The sequence below is a fragment of the Struthio camelus genome, chromosome 2 (assembly GCF_040807025.1).
Source record: "Struthio camelus isolate bStrCam1 chromosome 2, bStrCam1.hap1, whole genome shotgun sequence".
NCBI classification, from domain to species: domain Eukaryota; kingdom Metazoa; phylum Chordata; class Aves; order Struthioniformes; family Struthionidae; genus Struthio; species Struthio camelus.
In genome coordinates, this window is record NC_090943.1 from 44,159,161 (window position 1) to 44,171,155 (window position 11,995).

Here is an 11,995-nt window from a genome sequence, read left to right on the forward strand (position 1 = left end):
GCTGCATTTTGTAAAATACCCTGTGACCTTTCACCACGGAGTTAACTTGAACAAATTGCTGAGTGCAGAGTAACTGCAGTTTCTGGTTAAAGTAAGCTGCACAGCTCTCCTATGCTCCTTGGGTTTTCATAAGACCATGTAAGGGTAGGTATAGGAAAAGTATCAGCAGAAGGCCTGAAAAGCAGCTGTTTTCCCAGAGCTTCAGCTTGGGATATGGGAAAAGAAAGTGCTGGGGTTGAAATGTCCAAGATTTGCTATTCCACTGAAAAATTAGAACTTGCTTTGCTGTTTGATTGAAGCTCTTACAGGAGGCCTTTTTGGCAGCACGTTCTTCAAGCCGGGAAGAACACATCAAGAAGTCTCTTGTAAGCAATCCTTCCATGCCATGTTTTGTTTGAGTCGGGGGGGGGGGGGGGTGGAAATCAAAGCATTCTGTAGCTCTGTTAAGAAGTGCTATCTGCTGCTTTGAATAAGGAAGCTGGGGGGTTTTGTTTGTTTTTTTGTTTTGCTTTGTTTTTCTATTTACCTTTTCCATGAGGGAGAGGAACTGGAGTTAGGAAGAAGAGGATTCTTGAAAGCAGCCCATGCTATGATGTAGGACAGGAAATGAAAGTTTCTAAGTGCAGATTCAGTGAATAACAGCTGCTGTAAGCGTGGAGGGGAAGATGAAGCAGAGAGGGGGCTGCTGCTTGTTTTCTGTAGTTTTAAGGGCTTAAGTGGTGTATAGACGTATCCATTTCTTAAGGTAACAACTTGGAGGCTGATGGTAAATAACTTGTGCTGTACTAGCACTTATTAAGCTATTTAGGGTGCTTGCTAGTGATGAGGGAGCTGGTACCAGATGACTGGGCTGTCATCACTGAGGCTGTATCACTCACCAGTTCAAAACTCCTTGGGCAGGGCAGAGAGCAGGTTATCTTCAGTGAAACTTGCTTCAGATTTCCTCTCATGTTCCTGTGCTCGTCTAGCTTTAAAATTCGGGGGGTTGGGGGGGGGGGAAGGGTGTGGAAATACCATTCCCTTCAAAGAGTTCTTTGCTGTCTTATATTTTTGTCAATATATTTCAAGGTATTTATCAGACTAGCTAAGTAACTTTAAACAGATGGATTGAAGATGGTATTATCTTCAATGGGAGCTCTAGGTATTGCTCATCTCAAGTCTTGAGGAAATTGGATTGCCTTAAAAGCAACATCTTCTCACACTGGAAGTGTCTTATGCTCTGTTAAACTTTGTGGTTTTGGGTTGAAAGGAGGGGGGATTGCAGTAGATATTTGTGTGAAGAGGAAAGGTGAATTCCCCCCCCCCCCCCACACACACACCTTTTTTATTAAAGCCTGTATTTTAAAAAGGGGAAAACTGAGGGAAAACTTTTGTTTGGGGTTGTGTGCTTGGGATGCCAGGCCTAGAGAGAGGTTCTGTGCTCTCTGCCTTTCCTACTTGATTTTTCAACCTGTGGGGCAAGTTCAACAGAGATTACAAATCTGTTTGTGTTCTACGAATTCTGTTGAAAATCCGTCATCTGAGACCTATTAAGTAGTCCTAGTGAGAGAGGCTGTGATTCGAGTTCATACACCAGGGATCTCACTGAGACACAGATGTTAAGTAAGCTCTAGCTTATGGGGAAGGGAAGAGGGGGCAGCAGCAATTCCACTTGTGAAATTTAATAGAGACCAAGGAATCTGATAATCAGTTTCCAAGGCATCTACTTTGCTTGTTCTGCTCTCAAGATTACTTATTTCTCAGCTTGAACAGACATGTTTTAAAGATAATTAAGAGAAGCCGTCTGGTCCTTTCGAGGACAGACAAAAGTACCCCAGTTAAACTCCAGAGAAACATGGCTGTATGGTAACAGCTTATTTCAGGCTGTCAGCAGCTGTCAAAAATAGATGACTCTAAGCTTTTATTACATTATGGATTTTACTGTTATATGTGTGGGTAAATTACCTCGATTAACTAATCACTTAGCATTTGGTAAAAGATGGGGGCCTGACAAGTAATTCAGCCACTGTTCAAAACTAATTCTGTCCTCCCAAAGGGTAGGATGTGTAAAAACAGATTGTGTAAATCAGCGAATGTTCTTTGAATAAGCAAGTAGTAAGCTCCCTTCCATGTTGCTAATAGATGTGCTCATTACTTGGCAACACTGGGTAAGTGGAAAAATACAGGCCATACTAATCAACGAGTGCAATTGTTTTCTTTTGTTGTCTCCTAAGCATTGGGAGTCTTTCTGTAACCCAGCTGGGTGGGAGAGACCTGCTGACTGGCAGTGGTATGGTGTGAAGACCTGGCTGCTGCGAGTAAAGCCAGCCGAGTAAAGCCGGCGTTGTGCCTGCGTTAGGCACGGGTGCTGATGGAGGGGGCAGTTGGTGCCTTGCAGTAGAAGGTCACAGAATGTCATTGGTGATTTTCTGTGGGTCTTTAAAGTGCAGCAGTTAGCAATGGAGGAGAGTAATATCTAGACTTACCCTTATCTTTGTCCTTATAATGCAGCAGTTGTTCAATAGCCTTCACCCGAAAAGAAAAGTGATTACATATAAACAGTTCCATCTATCTAGCTAATGAATCAAAAAGCTAGACTCTAAAAAGAGTCTGATAGCCTAGTCTTTTATCTGCTTATTCTCCAGAATGGGTAAAACACCATCTTTCTGTTCTTGCACAGCTCGTTTCTTTTGCAGCACAAATAGGTGCAGTTCTGAGAGTATCAAGCTGGAATACCAAGACTGTAGGAAACACTGCTGCAGCCCAAACAAAGCAATTTGGATATGAATTGATCAGTCTTGTCTGGTCCTTTAAACAAGCACCAGCTTTTGGAGCCAATCCTTTTCAAGTAATTGCTTGACGCCTATAGCACTGTAAAAGGATGGAGAGTCTCTGTGCTGTTCGTATCTTCATATGTCAAGGTTCTGAATCAGCCTTAATTTAATAATTACATGCAGGGTGTTTAGGCTGCAAAGTCTAGCTCCCTCAAGTTAGGAAGTGATTGAGCTACATTTCTTGTGCAACATTTAATTTTGTGGCTATCCGTGCTCTTACTTAACACGCCAGAAGAGAGAGGCCTCTGGAAAGCCAGGTTTGGAACGCAGTTCTTCTGGGCCCCTTGTCACTGCCAAAAATTTAACAGAGCGTTCTTTCCTTCACTATCAAATCATATTCAGTCATATAATTAAAGGCTCTTACGTAAAAAGAATGATGTTTAATCCCACTAAATACTGTAAACTCCCCACCGTTCAGGGAAATGGAGAGTTGGGGTACCCTGGAGAACAGGGAGCTCATGTGTGAGCAATTAAGTTAAGCCTGGCTATGGTAAAATCAATGCTGCCTTGGAGTTCTCTCTCAGGTCAAAGCTAGCCCCTTTCAGAGCCTGGTCAGGTCTTCCCGCACTGCCTTCCTCGTACCAAAGATTAGAAAAATACTTACTGGTTAATACGGTGGCCCCTAGCTGGCTCCTCAAGGGCTGTGCAGCCTGTGCGTGGCTCTGAAAGGGCTGTAGAGGCATGACTCCAGACCCAAGGGGACTGTTCACGTTCAAGTTGAGAAGTTCCCCTGGAAACAGAAGAAACGACAGGCACACTGAGGAGAAAAACCGAAACCAGGAAAAAGGGGAAAAAAAGGACTTGTGGTGCTGTGTAGCCCAGTTAGCAAGGTGCTGTCCCTGGATTATAAACCTGGCCGAACTGAAGCTGTCTCAGCACTGAACTAGCTTGGTGTGTCTGCATCTGTGGTGGCGTTAATCTGCAACCTAGATAAACTTACAGGGTGGCTGCACTTCATCTCACGCGAAGCAGAAGTATTTCAGCAGTGGCTCTGAGAACAGCGTGCTGGGGAATGCGCTACGTCCAGAGCTGTGTTTGCTCAAGTCTTCCCATTTTCCAGGCCTCGTTAAGAGGCTGTACGTCAATAGCCAAGACAGCAGGCAGAAATTAAGACCCTACGACGCTCTGCGTTGTGCTCATTCACAAAATAAAAATGTGTCCCCATCCCCCAAGAGCTTATACACTAAGTATAGGAAGTAGCTTATTAGTGTAGTGTTCACTCATTCATTTATTCATACAAGCATTTTTCTCTCAGCATTGTTTTTCTGTGACTAACAAGCAATTATTTGAACCCTTTCCTCGTATGAGAATCACAGGCATTCAACTCATCCACTGTTACAATCCATCTGCTTTTCTCACAGGTTTTATTATTAGCCAGATGACTTTAGATGGTGAGTTACATAACCTGCATAAATCCACGGTATAGATAATGTCTTACAAGTCTTGCTGTGTTGTTTGTGGCTACAAACAGTTCTGTCAATGCACAGAAAAAAATAAAGTCATAGTAAAGCTTTTAAGCAAAAAAGAAAAATCCTTGTTATTTTCACTCTGTTTACAATTTATTGCTGCAGTTGTTGATGGAGAACTTTTGGTTATAATCTTTTTGATAGAAAATGATACAAAATAGGATTCAGCTATACTCAGTAAAAATCAAGGACAGAGGTAAAGTAGATAATACTTCTAAATTTAGGAAGAAAGGTGGAAATAGAAGGAACTTCCTTGATTGATTATTTACAGAAATAAAATACATAATTCAAGTGATCCTGTTGATTTTGCAGAATCTAGTTTCCAGTCTTAATGTAGGTAATTTTATTTCTGGTAGATGCCGAGTTGTCCATTCTTTGTAGAAACAGACTAAAAACCCATGTTAACTGACAGTGAGATACCAAGTTTTTCACGTTCAGGTCCACGATTTGTATGGGAAAGATGATAGCTGCTCTTGAGGAATGATAAAACATTTTAGATTACACTTGATGCTTGGACTTAGAGCCCTGTTCCACCCAAACAGCAAATTTAAAGCAACAGTTATAGCTTATCCATGGGAAACAGTGGGTTTCACTGGAAACCCATTTCTCAGCTTTATGATTTATATTGTTGAGAAGGGAAAAAGAGAAAAGAAAGCAACCTACTGTGAACAACTGAAACATTGTTTTGAATTGTGCAGCTAGATGAAAAACTCTGCTATGGCTATTATGTTCATTCACTGGTTAAATAAACATGCAAAAATCAAAAAAACTATGGAATACAGAAAAGCTCCTTTCTCCAAGGATGGTCCCTTCTGGTCAGGGCTGAAAACTTTAAAATACCTATCTAATAAACAATCTTGTCTTCTAGTATGTGCCATTCTGGCAACATTCATAAATTTTGACTTGTTTTAAGAAAGCTAATTTAAAAATAAGGAAGTAGATTTTTTTGAGTCTGAATAATTATTTTAGCCACATTATGACCGTGCACAAATGACCTGCAGAACTGGGATTTTGTCCAGATTATAATGAACACCGAAAACTGATGTTTTTGCAGACTCCTTTAATTGTCCTAAAATCATATTAATTGCATTACAGTTTGAGTACTGAATTGTGTGGTCCTTTCATAGCAACCTTGTAATAACAAGGAAAGGCTGAAGCAATCCCGCTCTGTGCAGAGGAGCAAGACAGTGAAGGAGAATCAGAGAAGTGATTGCCTTCATTCTTTCCACCCTCTAGTCCCTGCAGTGGTTGGGGAGCCTGGCCTGGTGTAACTCAGCGTTAGCTCTCTTTCAGCACGTGTCAGCCAACCTAAATTGCCTAATCTTGTTGCTGCCAGTTTCATTACAGCCCTGTGCAACTGGGTAATGGTTGCTGCTGACTCAGTTGTTTTTTTTTTTTTCAATATGAGTGAGATGATTGTCAAAATTTTAACCATTCAGTTTTGTAAAAAATGAGCTTCTCAACTTCGTGTGCCAACACGGTTGTCAGCACGGTGGACTCTAACTGTGCACCAGGCACCAGGGGAAGGAGAAGAGGTCGGGAGCCCAGCTCGGAGCCCAGAGGTCGGGAGGTCTAAGTGCCCAGCTCTAAGGCGGGAGATTTCCTAATCCAGAGGTAGATAGACCTTGTGTAATGTGTCCCTCTGAGATCTATGACCCTGGACTGGATTAAGATTTGGCATTGCCTTGAAAGAAGCAGAAGTGTGAGCTGCGGAAGGCCCTCGCTCTGATGACTGTAGTGGGTCCCGAGAGCTGGGTCAGTGCTGGGTCGGTCCAGAGGCCTAACCAACACAGTAGCCCTTTTTGATGGGGGCCAATAATGGGTCTTTGGAGAAGGAGCTTGGTGAGTACAGAGCAATCCCAACTCCCGGTTTAGCATCTCTGAGCGCCTAAACAGCAGCACAATGATTTCCTCACGCCGCGGCGGCGTTGGGGCTGTCACGTTCAGTAACCGCACGTGGACCTGCACGCCGATATCCGCCCGGCCAGCGGGAAGCCGCGGCAGCCGCAGCCGCTGGGAACTCCCACGGAGTTTCTGGCTCAGCACGAGCACACGCTGGGCCCGGGTGCAGGGTGGAGTGCGAAGGCAGATGAGGGGAAAATGACTGCCCTGACTCACTGGTGCCTCCTGTAATTTGAAATTGGAAGTGGAAATATAACCTGTTTTGATGGTCTGCTCCTGGAAGCTCACGGAGCCAGACACTTTGCCGATGACTCAGAGCAAGGCTGTCGTGCGCTCAGGACTGCTGTATCAATGATTTGGCAGGATTATGTAACGAGCCATTGTCCTTCACCGCTGATGAAACCAGCCACTCTGGGCCTTTTGTACAAGATTTATGCTTACAATTGACCATTTTTGAGGAACTGCAGAAAAACAAAACGGCAAGTAGCTGGATGCGTTACAGGAAGCAGTTGACCTCCTGCCAAGCACAGACCTATTACTTGTTTCTGGACGTTGTGCTGCATTTGTTCAGGAAGAGAAAATAAAGTTTCATTGCTAGCCTCACGATGCCCACACATTCCTTTGTGGAGGTCCTGCTTAAGTTGCGTTTCAAATGGTGTCTCTCTCTCATTTGGTAAAAGCACCAACGTTGCTTGTGCAGAATCTACCTGTTTCTTTGCACATAAAGTGCTAAGATTCCGAGAGTGAAGTTTTTGCTTTCTTGGAGCCTGAGCATAGCTGGCTTCTTCTGTACGCTTGAATTTTGCCATGTCTTTTTCAACATCCCTCCTGAAAATGTTTGTACTGCGGTGTTGGTGAAAACTGTGTTTTAATGGGAGGTTAATGAGATCCTTTCTGTCCTCAGAAAAGTCTTTGCCTTGTCCCAGGTCAGGAGAAAGAGAAGAAACAGGAGCGCTCTTCTTTGTTAACATCCAATGTGTTATTTGATATTCCCTTTTGGAGAAGATAAGTAATTGTGGCAGTGAACTCCAAAAGTATTTTGAATCCTTGGAGTCGTGCTTTAGACCCTAGCTGGGAATTATATGCATTTGCCGGTGTTCATGTAACAATAGATGAAGTGACCATGATGATTTTATTAAAACAAGTGCCTCATCGGGAGGTTTTGCTGGGACACCCATGATCCCTTGAAAACAAGTGAGAGAATCTGCTTCATTTGTCCTTGTTTATAATGCCTCAGAGAATAGTTTGGACCAGAAAGCTCTTTTCTGGCTTACTGTAAGAAGCCAGTTTTGCTGCGGGTGAGGCTGGTAGATCAGTCTGAGGAAATGTATGTCATACTTTATTCACTAGGCTGAAAATATCCAGCTCTATGTTTCCATCACATCAAATATGGTTGATCCCTTAATAGGCATATCGTTGTGTCAAGAACAATCTGGGCAAAGTCACTGAGGCATAATGCAGATAGGCCCGTGATTCAGGACAGAAAGACTAGCCGGAGATGTTAGCATTTCCACTGTTTGTACAAGTGCCAAAATTACAAGTGTTGATTAGTCCGAACCCACAGCAACGTTTGGAAAGCCAAATACCAGAGATATCCCACAAACATATTTCTAAGACCCTATGAACACAATTTTGATCTTACGCTGGCCTTACATGATTATAACCCCATTGCTTTCAATGGAGTTATTCCAGATTTATCTGGATTCCAAGTTATTTTAAGATGGGGCTGCGTGTTTGCAAAATAGTTTGAATACCTACGGTTTGTTTCTAACAAGCTTTGACTCTTACTACCAACACCTTGCATAGAATTTTATCAGAGAAATTACATTTGTTTTAATGGTTAAGTTTTTATAGCTGGAAGCAATTTTCTTTAGTGTAACATTTCAGAAGCCCTTTATGGCTAGCAATATTTCATTGAATGCCTGAAGATTGAGACCTACTGCATGACTTTATCATGTATAAAGCTTATTATCTGACATAATTTGGTGCATAGCAGGCCTATTTATTTAAAAGGTCACACAATCATATTTCACCATTGGTAATGGCATTTTTATCCATTTAATAGGTTTATCCTAAAGCATATTTATTTCTAATGCATTTTATTCTGAAGGCAGTTAATAACTTTAACTCTTCAGGCTCTTAGTAGAATACAGAACATAGCATTTCAGAACTAGCATTTTCCCTGTTGGGTCTAATCCAGCAAGATACAAGGTCTGATAAAGTGTTTCATGCTTCATCTCCCGATAGAACTCAGCACCTTGAAGCATCAGGCCTTAAATCATCTTTCTGACCTCCAAGTGAGCCAGGTTGAGACAATGACCAGGAAAAAACACTGCATTAAATAGAATTGCTAAAACTCTGAAGCTATCATGGCCCTTAAATTGCCAGCTATCCTTAGGGTAGTTATATACATATATATATATATAAAAAATAGTTTTCTGAGCAAAACTATGTCTTGTTTATTGGTTCATTCCCCAGAGAAATTTCACTGATTTGAATATAGCCGCCTTTGTTCTGTCTGGCTGTAATAGGGCAGTCATCTCTCTCTGGGCCAATGCTCAGGAACGAATAGCACTTGTAATTACAGGCTGCCTGTTTTCTACAGTCTTGGGCTACTTGGGGCCCCGATAGAGATAGCATTTGCCTCTGTTCATGACTGAGCTAAGTTTTGTCTAGGATTTCCCTTGTAAAATATGCCAGTGATCATCATAAGATTGTGCTGCTCCAGAGGAGAGAAGCAAGGGTCACATGAGGAAGAGCAAGAGCTTACAGGAACTTTGGGTCGCATTTCTGAGTTTGTGTCTGCCATAAAACCTGCAAATTCTCTGAAAGAAGGGAAAGTCATCATTTACTTCTGTGTTCTGCCCAGGACTCAGATTTATATTTGTGTTACTTCCCATCCATCTAAGGATTAACACAGTTTACGAAGAGAAAAAGCAAAGTGGATTTGTATTTCGACGGCCAGAAGGGTTTAGAAGGGAAATACCAAAAGAAGGTGGAGCTGCACTGCACAAATGCTGAAGCAATGATTTTGGTCCGGTGACAGCAGTCTTACAACACTGGGGATTTCCTCTCCGCACGCCCGATGGCCAAGCAGGGCCCTGGGTGCTCCCCTCCGGTTTCCGTGTGGGTGCAGAGAGCCGGCGGGTGCCGTGGCACTGTCACCCCGTGCAAACGTGATCACGGGCAGCCTGCAGCTTCGGGAGCTTCCCGGTGCGCGTCGGTGCTGCGAGAGAAGGTGCTCTCCAGGACACGGTGACATAAGAGTTTGAAAAAGTCAGAAGAAAATCTAGCTTTAGAAGATCGCTTGTTACAGAAGAAACGAGAGGGAGAAATAAGTTTGCCCCCGGAGAGGATTAAGCGGTGGGGGAGAAGGAACTAGCAGCTGTTGGAGCCCCGCTGCAAGAGGTGGTGGTTGTATCCTGCCCCTGTGCCTTCAGTAAAACTCTGTTGGTTTTTTTTCTCAGAGGCAGTAAAACGTGTTGTTAGAAGTCAGCTGCTGTAAGTCACGTAAGTCTCAGGGTTTTAGTGAAAGTTAAGGGCAGCTTTGCACAATCCATTCTGCTTCCTCTCTCCCCCAAATCATGATCAATCTAGTCAAGCAATAAATATTCTCATCTTTGTTTCATTAGCTGGCAATTTCATTTCTGGATAAGCAGACGATCAAGCAACTTATTACAGTGGGAAAAGGAAAAGGTGGGCAGTGATATTACTGCCATATGACATAGCCTTAACTATTGCCAAACTAACGTTTTGTCTTTCTGGAATAAAGGTCCAAGTCCTCACCTTCCATTAAAACCTGCAGGGGCAGCTGAGGCTTGTTGTAACGTGCAGGAACTTGACGGTGCTACAAGAGCCTTCCAGTGTGGATATAGTGTGGCGGGGGCCACTACTACAAGACAGAAAGATTAATTCCCTTCATTTTGACCAGCCTTGCAGGCCACTTGTATTATCAATTCATACGAATAAGCAGTGTATCTGCATTAACATTAGGTAGGATGGAAATGTGTAAGCGTTATGTGCTTCAGGCCACAAACCTACTGCTCAACAGCTGAATCAGAAGGAAAGTTCCCCTATGGGCAAGTTGGTCTATAAGCGTCTATTACGAGCTTTTATAGCTTCCTCCAAGCCTCTGATACTTGGCACCGAGAGACAGGATGTGAGACGGAGTGAACAAGCCGTGAGCCAGTTCCTCTGCTTCGATTACGCTTCGCTCCCTGACTGCAGTGCTCCCAGCCCCTACGCTAGCCGCGTTGTGCTGTGCAGACATGCCCTTACTGGGTAGGCTTTACAGGGCTCTAGATTGAGCTTTTGCTTCTTCCTGAAGAATTCCACACGCTTTCAGTGTCGGACGGGATGCGACGACAAGCCGAAGAACTGAGACCTCCCCCCGCCCCCCAATCAGGATTTCACTCCAATAGGGAAAAAGAAAAAGGGCAACGATCGAACAGTTAGATGCATACGTAAAATATAAACGGCAAATGAGTGCAGCAAGGGGTCGGAAACACTCTTGTAGGGCTTGACACACACCTACCGTAATCAATAGAAACGTTTCTATTGACTTCAACTGGCTGAGATTAGTTAAGTGAGTTATTGCTCATTGCATCACTAACGTAGGAAAGAAGTTACAGGTTACAGCTATCATAATAACTTTCAGAAGGCAATATTAAAGCTAGTGACTGAGGACAGCAAGCAAACATTTGCTTTAGAGAAGCGGGAGATGAAAGGATAGGTTTTCTTATTGGTTGCCTCACTTGAGAGAAGCGTACTTGTATAAACTAGTCCCAAATGCAATCATGGGGCACAAATTACTCAGAAAAGTTAGATTACTGAGCATTTCAGAAGGATCTTGTGAAACCGACCTAAAGACGGAACAGTGACGAAGCATTTTATAGGGGGGAGAATAACTTTCATTATATGTAAGCCAGCGTAAGTGGTATAATAAAAACATTACCAGGAAAGAGAACTTGGAGTCACTGTAGATCTGTGAAAATGGCAGCCTAGTCCGCAGCGTCAGTCAAAAAGACAAATCAGAAGTTAGGAGTTTTTTCCTCAGTTAAAAAGGAATAAAGAAATAAAAAACACCATGAAATGCGGAGGCTGGAAAAGTTGCTGCTTCTTGGCATACTTAATGTAAACATTTTCTCTCTCTTTGCAAGGAATATATTTGGAGATCAAATTAATATCACTATAAATGTGCTAGGCATTTAAGAAATCCAGCTCATCAAAAAGCAGGCAAATGCCTGCTGATAGGTACTAACACATTCCTGGCCGGTGCGTGGAAACCTGCTAGATGTTTATCAGGTTCAGGGTGGCCTCTCCACGTGGACGCAGAGACGGACGCAGGCATCCTGGCGTGACCTGAGCAACCACCAGCATTTCAGGCCTGAGGAAAAAAGAGTCATCAGCTCCGCATACCTCCAGTGAGGTGGCTAAAGTGCATCCTGTCCCACCATGCAGCTATCAACTGCAGGTAACAGTTAAGTCAGCATTAGTTGCTGCAACACTCTTGTGCAGTCTCCCACCCTCCCAGAGGCAGGGGACTATTTAGCACAGGTGGGGAGTCACTTGGCCATCTCTGCAATTTAAACATGCAATTTGAGCTGCTCCACGTGTTGGGGTGGGGGGGAAGGAGGGGGGGGAGTTTGTATGCTTTTCCCAGGGGCAAGAAGGGAGTTGTTGAAGCTACAGGTGAAAGGTTTCTGTCCCACTTTGTGTGCTTTCCCCTCTCTATTGCCCCTGCATGTGTCAATGCCTCAGTTCAGTCTCTTCCCAAATCCACGCGTCTTCTCCAGAGAGCAGCGCAACCTCTCC